Source organism: Protopterus annectens, chromosome 4.part0 (assembly GCF_019279795.1).
Source record: "Protopterus annectens isolate FY-2018-M chromosome 4.part0, PAN1.0, whole genome shotgun sequence".
Taxonomy (NCBI): domain Eukaryota; kingdom Metazoa; phylum Chordata; order Ceratodontiformes; family Protopteridae; genus Protopterus; species Protopterus annectens.
The window spans coordinates 1017461590-1017478507 of NC_056733.1; positions in this window are offsets into that span (position 1 = coordinate 1017461590).

A 16918-nucleotide genomic window follows, 5' to 3' on the forward strand; every position below is an offset into this window, starting at 1 on the left:
TCTCAAGATAGATTAGGTGATTTGCAGGTTACAATTCAAAGGGTACATTATGTTCAATGACAGGCCTAATAAGGAATGAATAAGGTAGTATTTTAACTTCTTTGGACCTTGATGCAGTGGTGCAGCGGTTAGCATTGTTGCCTCACAACAAGAGGTTCTCTGGTCTGATTCTTGGCTGGGATGCCTTCTGTGTGGAGTCTGCATGTCCTCCCTGTGTTTACATGTGTTTCCTCCAGGTACCCCAGTTTATTTCCACATTCCGAAGACATGCTTCTGGAGTGCTTCTCCCTGGTCCTCCACTGCAAATGGACTCTGTCCCAGTTGGAATTTCCCACTAAACAACGGTTAAATCAATAGGCTATACAAGCTAGATGGATGCTCTAACCACCACAGAAATGTAGTGGTCAAAGGAGAGGCTGTAAATCATACATACCCAAGTCCCTGGTGACAGTGTCAAATTTAAGTGAAATGTTATCTATATAGTAAGCAGTAGTGAAGCTAGAATTACCAGAGGAAACTATTCTGCATTGCTTGGTGTTTAAGGTAAGCCCATCACTAATGCAACAAGCATTTATTTGGTCCCACTCTTGCTAGAGTATTCTGATTATCAGAACTGGATTCATAACTTCTCCCAGTCTGCTATCATCAACCAGCTAGGTTATTCATAGTCTGTTGACATCAGCTTTTACATCATAGAAATGTGTAACAAAGAGGAGGGATCCAGGACAGAGACCTGTGGGACACAACTGAAGAAATGTTTCTCTCAAATAGCCCTGTTCTTAACAGTATGGATTTTCTCGGAATGCAATTTACCAGTCCTGTTAATTATGCATACTAGAAGAATCTGCCAATAATCTCACCATGGGGGCTAGTGTCAAAGGCCTTGGCAAGGTCCAGATAAGCAGTATGAATTATGTGTCCCTTATCCATAACCTCAGTAACCCTTCCAAATGCCTAAAACAGCTTCAGAAGGCATGATTTGCCTTTTATAAAGACAAATGGGTGTTCATCTAGGTATATAAGGTCACCTATATCATTGTTCATTAGTTCTGCTAAAAACATTCCATAGCATTGCAAATAACATCAACAAATCGGTAGGCACCCGACACAGGGTACTCCCATAGCAGTCACACAATAAAAACATATTAATAAACAAAACTAATATTTGTATTAGTGCTTTCATTTTATATCAAATAAAACTTCATCAGATGAATTCTCAATAAACAAATTTGAGTTTAAATACTCATAGTAAAGCATCATATGATACTACTCATCAAACAATCATGTGACTATATTCATAAGAAAGTCATGTGATGTCATTCATATAAAATTGACTACAACTAAAAGAAACCTTACCCTTCATTACAATTCCAATATAATTATCCATTAAAAACATCTACTTTATTTTATTATTGATAAACACACAAATTAACTTATAAAATACATAAAATATATAAACCTATATGACATCATACTACATATTCATTAAGATGTGCCCAGCAAACAGTCTGCCCTTAAAATCAATAAACTTACATTAAACTTCCTTTTCTCTTGTGCGGGACTTTAATTTTAAGAGAGGCACTATAGTCACATTATCATTCAACTCCGACCATTTATTAGAATTCAACATAAGTTGGCAAACCAACTCTTGTTTTTCTAATATTGTAGTCCAAGGTCCAGCCTGTGGGTTTTTTCAACTTTTTCTAAAATAGCAAATGTGAAACGGTGGTCCCTATGTTCACTAAGGTGCCTAAATAATGCATTTGTTGTTTTCTCTTTTTTTATTATCATACATATGTTCATATATTCGATCTCTGAGTCCTCGCCTCATTTTCCCTATATAAAAATAATTACATATTTGACATAAGGCACCATAAACAACCCCACCAGTCTCACAATTATATTTGCCTTGGATAGGTATATTAATACCACTAATAATTAGCATAGTGCAAACCAAAATGAATTTGCACATAATACATCTTCCACATTTATATATCCTGGAGTTACCGACAAACACTTTATCCCTTCCTTCCAACCATTTCTTTTTAAATTAAAGCACTTTCTATATACAATAATGGGTTTATCTGCCAACCTTTCAAACAGCTCATTATCCTCACATAATAGCCTCCAATTTTTATTCAGGATCCATCTAACTACAGCACTCTCTAAGTTAAATATAATGACAGCATAAGAATAGTTGTTCCTTTCCTTCCTCCTCTCATCATTCCCCACCAAATCCACCCCTACACTCTTGTTCACATTAATATTTAAAATAGTTGTAAAATGCTCTATTTCCATCTTTGTCAAATCCTCTCTGAAAAGCTCATACACCAACAATTATGAATATCCCTTTTTACAGAACATATCCAACAAAATCTGACCCCCCCCCCGAAAATCTTCTTCAAGAGAGATCATACGGGTGGCCAATATCCAACTGTCCCTCTGTCCCTTAACTACTGCCCTCTTCTGTCAATATGGATGAAAACTCATAAAATGTAATAACATATTCGAATACGTGGGCTTTCTATAAACAAGTGAGGTATATTTTCCAAACTCGTAATATTTTCAATCATGACATCAAGGTAAAGTATCCTATCATTATGAATAGAATTTGTGAAGCTTAGAAAATCAGTACTATTATTAATATAATCCAAAATTGTAGTAAGGTCTCCTCACTATCCCATAAATATGTCATCCAAGTATCCCAAATATAATCTAATAGAATGACTAAAAGGGTGACTCAAAGCATATAGGAACTCCCACTGCAACATAACAATGTTAGATAAGAAAGATCCCACTAGGTAGCCCATCTCAACATCCTCCTTTTGTATTTATATTTCACCTTTAAAAAATATAAAATTATTCTTTAAAATGATCACCAATAACTCAACAAAAGTATTTACCTTCTGCTGTACTATTCCTTTTCTTTCCAAGTAATCCACAAACCATTCCAAACCAGTAGTATGTGGAATTACCATGTACAAGTCCTTCACATCAATGGTAACCAGCAAATCCATTTCACACTAAACCAGCTCATTTACCTTCTGAAGGAAATGCCATGAGTCCCTACATAAATGGTCCCTCAATAAACATATCGCTCAATTGGATGGTGCAGTGGTGCAGTGGTTTGGGTCATTGCCTCAGAGAAAGAGGTTCTCTGGTTTGATTCTCAGCTGGGGTGCCTTCTGTGAAGAGTCGGCATGTCCCCCCTGCATTTGTGTGGGTTTCCTCCAGGTGCTCCGGTTTCTTCCTTCGTTACAAAGACATGCATCTGGATCATTTCTCTCCAGGCCTCCACTGAAAACTGTCTCATTTCAAGTCATACTTTCCCAGTACATAAATGTTAAATAAATAAATCGGATGGCTATTTTATTATACGCTGTGTTTAATTCACTTCTACTAGATACCCCACACAATTTTCCTTCCAAAATATGAAAAATTCATTAATTATATTTGTGCTTCAACATAACAACCATTCCTCCCTCATAACAGGTTTTATTGCTGTAAACCCTTGATTTTTAATAAATAAAATTCTATCCACATCACTCTCCTCAATATTTCTATTTAGAGCCTTCTTATTTTTGCCCAAACGTACCCAAGAATATAATTCACATAATTTTTATGGGTGGACTGTTTTGTGGGCAACTATTAATGAATATGCCATATGATGTGAGGAATGATTGACCCACAAGGAATATAATTATTTGACTATTATCTCTCCTGTAATTCTAACAATGTTTGTGGTCCCTAAAATTCATAAGTCAGTTGAGGATCCCCCTATTGGACTGATTGTGGATGGGATGGGATCTATTACCATGGCATGTGCTCACTTTTTAGATTATAACTTGAAATATCTCTTTAGAGATGAGCACCATTTATGTAGGGTCTCATGGCATTTCCTTCAGAAGGTAAATGATCTGGCTTACTGTGAAATGGTTTTGCTGGTTATTATCAATGTGAAGGACTTGTACATGGTAATTCCACATACTACTGGTTTGGAATGGTTTGTGGATTACTTGGAAAGAAGAAGAATAGTACAGGAGAAGGTAATAATTTTGTTGAGTTATTGGAGATCATTTTAAAGAATAATTTTATATTTTTTGAAGGTAAAATATAAATACAAAAGGAGGGTGTATCTATGGGTTCCCCAGTGGGATCTTTATTATCTAACATTGCTATGTTGTAGTAGGAGTTCCTATATGTTTTACGTCACCCTTTTGGTCATTCTATTAGATTATATTTGCACTATTTGGATAACATATTTATGGCATGGAAAGATAATGAGGAGACCTTACTACAATTTGTGGATTATATTAATAATAGTACTGATTTTCTATGCTTCACACATTATATTCATAATGATAGGATGCCTTACCTTGATGTTATGAATGAAAAAAAATATGAGTTGGGAAAATACACCTCACATATTTATAGAAAGCCCATGTACTCGAATATGTTATAACATTTTATGAGCTCTCATCTGTTTTGGCAGAAGAGGGTGATAGTTAAGGGACAACTGGTTAGGGCCTCCCATATGACCACTCTCGAAGAAGATTTCCAGGGGTAATGTCAGATATTGTTGGACATGCTCCATAAAATGGAGATATCCAAGAGTGTTGATAGATGAGCTCATTAGGGAGGTTTCAACAAAGAGGGAAACAGGACAATTTACTCCTATTTTAAATATTAATGTGAACGAGCGTGTAGAGTTGGATTAGGTGGGGAATGATAATGGGAGGAAGGAAAGAAACAACTATTCTTATGCCCTCATTACAATGGTTAACATAGAGAATGCTATGATTAGATGGATCCTGAATATAAATTGTGGGGCTATTACATGAGGATAATGAGGAGTTTGAAAGGATGGGGGATAAGTCCATTACTGTACATAAAAAAGGCTTGAATTAAAAAAAAATGGTTGGAAGGAAGGGATAAAGTATTTGTCGGTAACTCCAGTGTGGAAGATGTATTATGTGCAAATTCATTTTGGTTTGCACTATTGTAATTATTAATGGTATTAATATACCTATCCAAGGCAAATATAATTGTGATACTGGTGGGGTTGTTTATGGTGCCTTATGTCAAACATGTAATTGTTTTTATATAGGGAAAATGGAGCGAAGGCTCCGAGATCAAATATATAAACATAAGTATGACATAAAAAAGAGAAAACAACTAATGCATTATTTAGGCACCTTAGTGAACATAGGGACCACTGTTTCAAATTTGTTATTTTAGAAAAAGTTGAATAAAACCCATGGGGTGGAACTTGGACTACAATATCAGAAAAACAAGAGTTAGTTTGGCAACTTCTGTTGAATTCTAATAAATGACCAGGGTTGAATGATAGTGTGACCACAGTGCCCCTTTTAAAATTAAAGTCCCACAGTAGATAAAAGGAAGTTTAATGTAAGTTTATTTACTTTAATGGCGGACTGTTTTGTGGGCACATTTTAATGAATATGCCATATGATGTGATATAAGTTTATATGTTTTATGTATTTTAGAAGTTAATTTGTGTGTTTATAAATAATAAAATAAAATAGATGCTTTTAATTGATAATTATATTGGAATTGTAATGAAGGGTAGGGTTTCTTTTAGTTTAAGTCCATTTTTTATGAATGACATCACATGACTTTCTTATGAATGTGCTCACATGATTGTTTGATGAGTAGTGTCATATGATGCTTTACTATGAGTATTTAAACCTGAATCTGTTTATTGAGACTGTATCTGATGAAGTTTTATTTGATATAAAATGAAAGAGCTAATAAAAGTTACAGTTTTCTTTATTAATATTTTTCATTGTGTGGCTCCTATGGGAATACATTGTGTCGGGTACCTAGCAGATTTGTGGTATTTTTTTTGGTTTGTCTCTGTTTTTTATTTTTTCATAGCCTTGCAAATAACATTAGTGTGTTAACAGGTCTGCAATTATCAGGGACAGTCGAGGGACAACCCTTATTCAAGGACAGCACAATTTCCCTTCTCAAAAACTCAGGGATGTAACAGTGGACAGACACAGGCTAAAGATTTGATAGAGGGGTTTTGCCAAGTGAGACTTTATGCTTGTTAATAGACATTTGAGTGTATAATCAGGATGATATATCAGCCCCCCTGGAGGTAGTGTTTTTAATGTTGGAATGTCTAAAAAGGGTGTGGCCTAAACTGATCTGAGTAGGGAGTGTGAAAGGATTTTTGTTTTGGAAAGTGCCAAAAGGATACCTCGATATGGAACATTGTAATATTTTTTATTTATTTATTTATTTTAGATTGTTTACCAGGTGTAATTTTTATTTATTTTTATTTATTTATTTTAGATTGTTTACCAGGTGTAACTTTTATTTATTTTTATTTATTTATTTATTTTAGATTGTTTACCAGGTGTAACTTTTATTTATTTATTTCTGGGGTGGCCACGGTGGTGCAGCAGTTAGCATTGTCACCTCACAGCAAGAGGTTCTCCGGTTCGATTCTTGGCTGGAGTGTCTTCTGTGTGGAGTCTGCACGTCCTCCCTGTGGTCGCGTGGGTTTCCTCTCACATCTCAAAGACATGCTGTTAGTGGACTGGACACTCTACATTGACCCTAGGTGTGAATGTGTGCGTGTGTGTGCCTTCTGTGGAAAGTTGGGCACCAGGTTGGCAATTCGACACCATAAAACTCCACTGCCAATCATGAGCGGACAGGTGATCTGCTGTGGCAACTCCTAACCGGGAACAAGCTGAAAGAAGAAGAATAACTTTTATTTATTTTTATTTATTTTAGATTGTTTACCATGTGTAATTTTTATTTATTTATTTATTTTAGATTATTTACCAGGTGTAATTTTTATTTATTTTTATTTATTTATTAATTTTAGATTGTTTACCAGGTGTAATTGTTATTTATTTTTATTTATTTATTTATTTATTTATTTTAGTTTGCTTACTGGGATAGTACACTGATCACTTTAGACCATTTGCAGGCACAGCCCGGGTGAAGATTTTCTTAAAAAAAGAATATGGAGCAAATTTGCAAACACAGGTCATTCACAGAAGGTAGATAATCCAATTTGTTTTCTAGTAGGACATTTGACAGTAAATAAATGGGGACCCCTGGACTTAGAGTGCTTAGAAATGCAGAAAGAACTGAAGGTAAAATAGGAGTTTTTCTTTGTGTATGTGCCTTAAAACAGTAAATGGCAAAGTGACTTGTGAGATATAGCTGTTTTCCTTGTTTCATCCAGTTTACACTCTACGGATACCATACAGGAAACACTGGCAGAGGAAAACAATCAAACATGGAGAAGCAGGATGGTAATGTGGTAAATGTCATACTGATAAGCAGATGACATCATAATTCTGCACAACAGCATTACAGCTTGCAAGACTGGAATCAGTGTGGCTATTACATCATCGCTATTTACTGATGTCAGAAGGCAAAATTACCTTCATTGAAGGATATTAAAACACTGTCTGCTAATGGTCCTTCCACATGTACAGAAAAAGATAAAATTGGGTAGCTTTACAAGGCAGAACTGTCACCTCTCAGGGTTGGTTTGGAAGACCATTACTGGTTAGTACAGATGTTTAAGGCTCCAAGCCGTTAATGAGCTGCTTTCCGTAACCCAAGGTACAGGGTTTGATTCCTTCCACCTTCACTTTGCCAGCTGTGTGACCCTTAGCAAGTCACTTAACCAGACAGTGCTCCCAGGTAACTCCTGAAAGGGGACACGTGTCCAGTGGGTTTACCTGGTTAACAAATATTTAAGATAATATAAGACTCTAAGCTTACATGACTTGCTCAGTGCTGCACAATAAATAGATGGAATTTGAAGAAAACTAAATTCAGGACTACAGGATAAAGCTTGTTAACTGTTCTCAGATTCAATCCCCTGCACTAAACAGCCAGATGCCAGACTCTGAGAGAAACTGCCAGTAATAGATGCCCAGCTATAAACAAACCCATCCACTGACTTCCATTACATCACACCATTTTTATCATGATGTAAACCAAAAATACAATCATGTCAGTTGTAAAATTTGCATTTTGCTCATAATTGTTGCTACATCTATTAATTGCTACTGTATAGTTTTTATATATTGCTATTTTCTGTTTTGTTTAAAAATTAAAAAAGGAAGAGGGAGTTTTAAGGGGGTTTTGGGTTTGAGAAAAAATAGGGGTTCCCCTTTGGGTTTGTTAATGGGGGTATAAAAAAAGGGGCCCAGTTCCACTTAGCAGTGGGGTTTTAATTGTAGGTATTTGGGGGGGGGGGGGGCCAGTTCCTGTTTTCCGGTTTATCAGTTTCAGGGCCAGGCAGTGGTGTGCCCTTTGAAGTGAATTAGTTATGAATTTGTTGGTTTTATTATAGTATTTCTCTAACTGATCTTTCTGTATAAACTGTAGGTTTTTAAAATGAGAGTGGCAGAAAGGAGGGCTAGAAAAAGCAGGATTGAGGGAACATGTTTTCTAGAATTATCAGTTAGATATGGATTGATCCTACAGAAGGAAATCTAAACCGAGACTTTTTTAATTGTTTTATGTGAAGGGCAAACTTCATATTTTCATCAATAATTATGACTTGACATTTAAGGTAACTAGCAAGTTCAAAATGTGTAATGTTTGATTATGTTGTGGAGAAAGGTGCTTTTTGTACAGGCAATTGCTTTGGAGTAAATAAAATTAATTTCCTTTCTTTTAAGTTTAGAAGGAACCAATAGACTGTTAACCATGCTTCTGTAGAGGTAAAGGAATCTTTGGTTATTTATTATAATCTTTCCAGGGTTTAGGAAGAACAGATCAAGGTGGAATCATATGCATACTAGATGATGGAGGTATGCTTACTTTCTGTGTGCAGGTCAGTTATGAGTTTATTAAAATGTATTCAGCCAAAAAATGGACCCTTGGGGAACACCAAGAGACAGAGGGAGGAATAATGAGCACTATTTTGCCATTTACCTGCCTGACATGTTTTGGATACGCAACACTGAGTCCAGGAGAGTAACAGCATAGAGAGTGCTAAGATAGACAGTTTGTGCAACAGCTTTTGGTGGGATAACAAATCAAATGGTTTTGATCATAGGATCATAGGAATTTACTAGGCTATTGACCCTAATGCCCTTATAAGCTTAGCCAAGAGTTTAGCCCATGTTTAGACAAGTCAGCACCCAAAGCCTCTGTCCATCAGGGACACAGGTGGAATCCCAAGGGTGTATTTTTTGTTTCCCATCCAGTTATCCAGGTTGCACTTAAAAACGGATAATGAGGTGCTCTGCTTGATGTGGAGAGGGAGTCTATTCCACAGATGAGGGAGTCTCTGGGACACCACTCTGTCTTCCAACAAGTCCTATTGATGTCACAGACCAGGTTGAGGTTGTGCATGCAGGTTACTCAAGTGGAGTTTGACTTGCAGATCATAGGTTCATAGATTCATAGGTTCATAGAACCTATGAACCTATGAACCTTGCGGATATGCAGCAATCCCATCAAGGCAGGGTCCGAGATTACTTTGTATGCCAGACAGAGGTCACCTTTGAAAATGAGTAGAGGGACAGGGCTTTTAGCCTATCTGTGTAGGGTAGATGTTTGAGGACCTGGATTCTCCTGGTGAGGAAACTCTGTGGTCTCTCCAGCTGCTGCATGTGCTTTGCGAGATACATGCCAAAGGGGCATTGCACTCAATAATTGGCCTTATAAGGGAAGAATACAGAGAAGTTATGACCCCCTTGTCTGTGGATGTGATACTCTTACTTATGAGGTTGGGCCATGTAGAAAGCTTTCCATACAATGGAAGCAACATGGTGGTCAAAAGTCAGGTTGCTATCAACCTGGGTGCCCAAACCCCTCACGATTGATTGTGCGCTTATGATATTGTTATTAATGTGACAATATGTGGGGACTTCACTCTCCCCAAAGGAGATGATGCATTTTTTGGCATTCAGCTTGAGGCCATGTTTCTGGCCCCAATAATTTCTTTGAGTGAGACCCTCTTGGAGGACGTCCACATCACTTGGGAAACTGATGATCGCACCCACCTTTGAAGTCATCTGCAAACATGGTCAGCCATAGCCCACTGGTTTTGGCCTGCACCTCAGAGAAGTATATCCCAAATAACAGGGGCCCCAAGACTGATCCCTGAGATAAGCTGCTCATTACAGGTGTAGTGCTTGAGGTGGCTTCCCCTATTTTTATTAGGTGCATTCTATTAATTAGCCAGTTTGCTACCTATCTGGTAACATATGGATTGATGCCTAGTTGAGAGAGTTTATCTAGTATGCCTAAGTGGAGATTAATGTCAAAGGCTTTGGCCAGATCAAGGTAGGCTGTGTGCACCATCTTCCCCTTGTCCATGGCTTTGGTGACTGTATCAGAGAAGTTGACCAGATTTAACAGACATGGCCTCCCCTTGACTAAGCCAAACTGTATGGGGTCAAGTGTTTGGAGTTTGACAATGTCCCTGTTAATGAGGTCCATGATAATCCATTCCATTTGCAGATCAGGTAAGTTAGGGTGATGGATCTATAATTTCCCAGATCTGTGGATGCTCCACCTTTGTGTAAAGGGATGACAGTGGCTGTGCTCCACTTGGCTGGGACAAAGCCAGTACTCAGGCTTTGGTTGAATAGGGTGCCTAATGATGCTGCAAGTTCATGCCTGAGTTCATGTAAGATGCAGCCTGGGATGTTATCAGGTCCAGTGGAGGTTGTACTTTTTGCCTTTGAGAGGGCAGTGATGACCTACTCCCTAGGGATAAAGGGAGGGGTGCAGGTACTGGGGATGTCCTGATTTACTGATGGGGGGACAGAGGGGTGAAGTTTTTGCTGAATCTGTCAGCTAGTAGGTTGGATATATCTACAAAATTTGTGTATGTGGTGTCCTTGACCACCAATTCTGAACAGATCTGGGTGCTTCTTTTGAGATTATGGACATATGTGAAGAAGGCCTTATGATTGTCTCTAGTAGATGATTGTCTCTAGTAGATGTGGCCAGTTTGGACTCAAAGCTGGCTTTAGAGGATTTCATTAGTGCTCTTATTTGCTTTTTCAGGCTAAGGAAAGATTGCTTCCAATTGGGCACCTGCTCCTTCTTGGTCCTGGACAGCATTTTTTTTTCTTTTGTTATATAGTTTATTTATTACAGATGTCCACCAGACAGGTTTACTCTTCCTTGTGGAGGATGATTTTGTCCTGTCAGGTATTTCTGATTCCATGAATCTATATAAATGCTCATATACTACTTTGGTGTAGATATGGACATTGGTGCCAGTTCCTACAGAGGGGGAGGGGGCTGTGAAGCTGTTTATACTATCCCTCAGGAGGTCATAATCAGCTTTGGAGAATATTTTTTGTTTGACCCTAGCTATAGGGAGGTCAGGGGAGATGGTGACTTTGAAAGTGACTGTTTTATGGTCGGATCTTACCAGTGGGGATTATACTGTAGGGGTGCTGCAGTGATTACTCGTGTTAGTTAATACCAAGTCCAAGATATTATCACCTCTTGTGGGGCTATCGACTAGCTGTTCCAAGGCATTTGCACTGATAAACTCAAGGAATCTCTGGGCATTTATTTTCTGGCATGAGTAGTTTTTCCGGTCTATGGTTGGGTAGCTAAAGTCGCCCGGGGTCAGGATAAAGGGTTAAATCTTGATAGATTTGAAGAGGTCCAGATAGGTGGAGTGGGCATCTTGAGTCAAATCTGGGGGCCTGTAGCTAGCTATGATTTGAATAGGGGTCTTGTCAATGGTTAACTGCACCTGGAGTGTCTCCTGTGCATCATACTGTTTGACCAGCCTGGAGATATGTGTGTATTTACTATATGTTGAAACTCCAACTCCTTTGGCTTTGCTGCCCACAGTTTGGGGTCTGAATGTATGATAGGATGAGAAACCAGGTAAGGCTGGGGTGCTGTCCGCGGCTTTGAACCAGGTTTCTGTGACTGCACAAATGTCAGCATCTTCCAGGGTTAAGAATGTTTGCAATGAGTGCAGTTTCATGTTTAGACTCCTAGTGTTTAGCAGCATGACCTTTAATTTGCTTTTTGTTGAAATTTTTATGTTGGTAGTATCAACCTCATGACTTTTCCTAAAAAAGGCACTAAGAGGCAGGCAACTGCCTTTGCCAGAAGCCTGAAACCTAAGTGAGACAGGTGCAGGCCATCTCTTGCAAAGCATTGTGGTCTGTCTATCATATCTTCCCAGGCTGCCGGGTACTGGATCCCCCTGGAATGATATTAGAAACTAAGCCAATTGTTAAAGTCAGTCATTTTCTGTTTGTATTGAGGCATCATTCTGGGTGATGGTAAAATGCTGCTTATGGCTAGGGATATACCTGCCTGGGACACATATTCAGCGAGCTCAGTTATGTCTCTCTTCATATAATCCAGGGAGATACGTCTCAAGTCATTCACGCCAACATGAACTAAGACAGAGTCATAGCAATACCTTTTGTTGAGAGACCTGAGTGCATGTGTGATATGGCGGATTCTGGCACCGGACAAACAACTAACCGTGACTTTCTCCTTATCCAGCCTGGTGAGAGCCACATCTGTGTGTCTCACAATGGAGTGTGCTATGACTAATATGTTGGGTTTATGGTTAGGCCTTAGTTGTTGCGTGACACAGGTGTGTGGACTATGTGTGGTATGTGGTGTAGAGGGTTGTGGAGTTCAATGTGCTTTTGCCTCCGAGGTCTCCTTTGTTTGGGTTTGTTTTTGTTGTGTTTGTGTTTGACATTGGCTACAACTTCCATATGGAATAGTAGCTTTGTTTATTATCTGAACATTACTATCTATTTGTTCAAATATTTTCTTAAAATTTTTTCCTGTCCTATATATGAAAGTGGGTTTAGATCCCACTGCTTCAAAAAGATCTTTGTTAGTTTTTAACACACTCCAGTTATTACTGATAATTCTAGTGAACATATCAGAAAACGTAGAAAATTCTGTAATACATGCCCCCTGAAAATGTTTTACATCCCTGTTCTTTGTCCCTGTGCTGGCGAATGCTTGATCCAACAAGGGCTTATACTTCTTATCCCATTCCTCGTAAACCCCTCCAAGTATTTCACATACCAAACTTAAAGGATATCCCCTTTCAATAAACTTTTCACCCAAGAAAATGAATTCTCTTTTCAAATCACTAAACTCTGAGGTCATCCTCGCTATTCTAATTGCTTGTCCCTTTATGAGACTTCTTTTTTAAAATGCAGGGTGATGACTCTCGTAGTGTAAATAACTATTGCACCAAGTGTCTTTACAGTAAATTTTGGATTTGAACCCCTTATTTATTTTAAAAAGTGTAATGTTGAGATAGTTAATAGTATCAAGTGCCATGTATGTGTAAAGGAGAGAAAATTGGTACTTTCATTCCGATATTGCATAAACAATGCAAGAACTTCTTTATTCCTTTTCCATAGAATAAAAATATCATCAAGAAATCTAAGATAAAGTTTTATATTTTCTTGGAATGGACTATCAAACACGTACCTGTTTTCCCATTCCAACATCACTAAATTGGCATAGATGGGGGCACAGGCTGCCCCCATAGCTACCCCACTAACCTGTTGGAAATATTCTCCCTCAAAACTGATGTAATTGTAATCAAGGACAATTTCCAAAAGTTCCAAAATAAGTGAAATCTGATCCTTGGGTAGACAAGAATGTTTGTTGATGCTATCACTAAAATATTCATATCCTTTACAACGGGGAATACAAGTGAAAAGATCCTTCACATCAATAGTGAGGAAACTACAGTCCTCACTCCAAATATCTTGGGTCATTTTACTCAAAAATTCCCAAGAATCTTTTATGAGATGTTCCGTTTTCACCAAAATATCCTTGGTACAATGGTCAACATATACTGTCAGAGGATGAGTTTTCGAATTTCTAGCAGATACTATAGGTCTAAATGGTGGTTCTAAAATGGATTTATGTACCCGGGACCTGTGTACAATAATAAATATAAAAATAATAATGATCTTTTCACTTGTATTCCAACTGTAGAATAAAGATGTTGGTTTATCTTGCTGTTTGTGTAAGATGCTCTGCATTTTATATAGGAAAAACTGAGAGAGCATTCAAAGATAGAATATACAAACATATTTATGACATATGGACAGGTAAAGATACCAGCGCATTGTTCAAACACTCAGAGTCGTGTACATCTTTTTGTGGTTTCAAGTTTGGCATTATTGATGTCATCAGAAATAATGCCAGAGGGGGGGACAACAAAAACATATTGCTAAATAGAGAATTAAAATGTCAGCTTAGGTTAAAGGCCAATGTTCCACCTGGCTTGAATGAATATGTCAGTATAAAACCAGTTCTGATAGCAAAAGCAGTTAGAGTATAAAGGCCATTCTGTTTTTGGACGTATAATGTTTTAGTTAACATTTTTTTTGTATATATGTTTGTGTTTTGATGTTCAACATGCATGGATATGGTTGGTATACATTCTATATTCATGCACAATAACAAACACTTTTTTAATATATATTTTTTTATTTATGTTGCACATCTTCATTGTGAGTGTTTCCTTAAATTTTAATTGAATGTATCTGTGAAGAGCTATTTAAGTAGTATGTAGCACCTGTTTTTTATTGTATCTGAAGAAGTCTTTTCTAGATGAAAGTGCTTATACATAAAGCTTTTTACGCCTTGCACTTGTGGCCTGAATTCTTATTTTTTATTTAATTGCTAGAACAATCATTTCTCACAATATCTGTGTCTGTAAGCACCAGAACAGTGGCAGAAATTAGTTAGCAAAAACATTTACATTCCACAGCCACTAGGTCCCTTGTTAAGTCATTGTACATATTTTTTTCTTATTTTACCGGCTGACTCACTTCACTGATTGTTTTTTCAGACTGTTAAGTAGTCTTTTGCATGTGCTAGCCCCACTTCATTCACTATATTTCAACTCAGTCTCAATCCACTAAAACTCACTGTGCTTCCCTATCCTACCCTACCCTTGATTTCTACCCAGCCCCACTGCTCCTACATTTAAACTCTACAAACTCCACCCCTAACTACATTTCCTCCAATCCCCTAGTTTACTTCTACTATCCCATCAACCTCTACTGCTTAGTCTCTGGAGTCCCTCCCATCTCCCTATACACCACTTGACTCCTCTCTCCCTGACATTCCACTATCTTTTTTAAATCATTGTAGCCTCCAAATAAAGACAGACCACTCCCTCATCAAAAGTGATGCAACCTTCCCCCATTAGCATCTTGCTTCTTCTCCTAATTTCAGCTTTCCAGTCTACAGTAATAGCAACACATAAAACAACTACCACAAGTTCTAGATCTACTAGCATTTTTCCCAATAGCTGCCATAAAATCTCCCCCAGACTATTTAATTTTAGACCCATCCACCACTCCAAGCTGAAAATGCCACAATCATAACATCCAAACTTCTTCTTCTTCTTCTTCTCCTTTCGGCTTTTCCCGGTTAGGGGTCGCCACAGTGGATCACCTGTCCGCTCATGATTGGCAGTAGAGTTTTACAGTGTCGAGTTGCCAGCCCGGGGCCCAACCTTCTACAGAAGGCACACACACATGCACTCACACCTAGGGCCAATTTAGAGTGTCCAATCCACCTGCAGCATGTCTTTGGGATGTGGGAGGAAACCGGAGCACCTGGAGGAAACCCACGCGACCACAGGGAGGACATGCAGACTCCGCACAGAAGGCACCCCAGCCGAGGATCGAACCAGAGAACCTCTTGCTGTGAGGCAACGATGCTAACCACTGAATCAAAACATCCAAACTACAAAATAAAAATAATGCTATCATAAACAAAATCTTTGCCATCAATATGTCTTTTAGTGATATTTACCCAAATCAAGGTCCCACTCTCCATCCAAACTACCCAACCCCATCAATAACTCTAAACCTTGTCACAGTAAACTTTGATAGCATGCCTAATAAAATTACAGATCTACATACCAGGATAACCTGTAACACCCCAGATGTTTTAGCCACCACAAAACTTGTCTCAAATAAAATATACATAGCTCAGAATTTCTATGCCTTGGCTGTAATGTAATTAGAGCAGACAGGGTACAAAAGAAAGCTGTTTGAATTGCCTTAGTTTATCTTAACACTTACAGTCTTATCCCATAGTCAAGCACCATTCCAAAATTTGCCAGTACCAAAATCCTTATCTCCTTCCAAAAATGAAACAAGAGAAACCGGTTATGCATCATTGTACTATACATACCTCCTGGCAACAATATTCACATATTTGAAGACATACTGTCCTGGAGATCCAGTACAACCAGTAATGAAACTATCATTTTACATGATTTTAACATCGGCTTAACCCCAGCTTATAGTATGAGCGAATTTGGGTTCACATGACTTATAAAAACACCAACGAGTTATAACAGATCTATTTATTTATTCATTTGTCTTTGTTTACTGGGAAAGTCCAACTGGGTAATATCCACTTTCAGTGGAGGCCCAGGAAGAAAAGCTCCATTTGCTTACATCGCATTATACTTAGTTCCAGTCAAACACAGAGTAGTTACATTTCTATTTATGTTTATACACAAACAGTAGTTACATGTATACATTCTAAAATTTTACAGAGCTGGAAGTTACTAAAATGAAAGCCCACATGCAACTTAGTCGATTGTACAGGCAGGAGTTATGTATAAGAATTGTTTTATCATTTCAGTAAGAGGTTGAGAATATTCTATTTAAGTAGAGTATTTGGAGAGTATTGTATGGTGCTCACAAATTTTAACCTTAAGATGAACATGTGTAGGACCAGAACTGGTTAAGATGATGTTTAAGCAGTGGTTTAAAACTAATGAGTTTGTTGGAGAATTTTATTTGTATGGGGATACTATTCCAGAGATTAGCAACACATTTTGAGTAGAGCGAGTCTCCTGCAACATTATTTGACTTATTTGTAAGTAATAAGAATTTGTTAC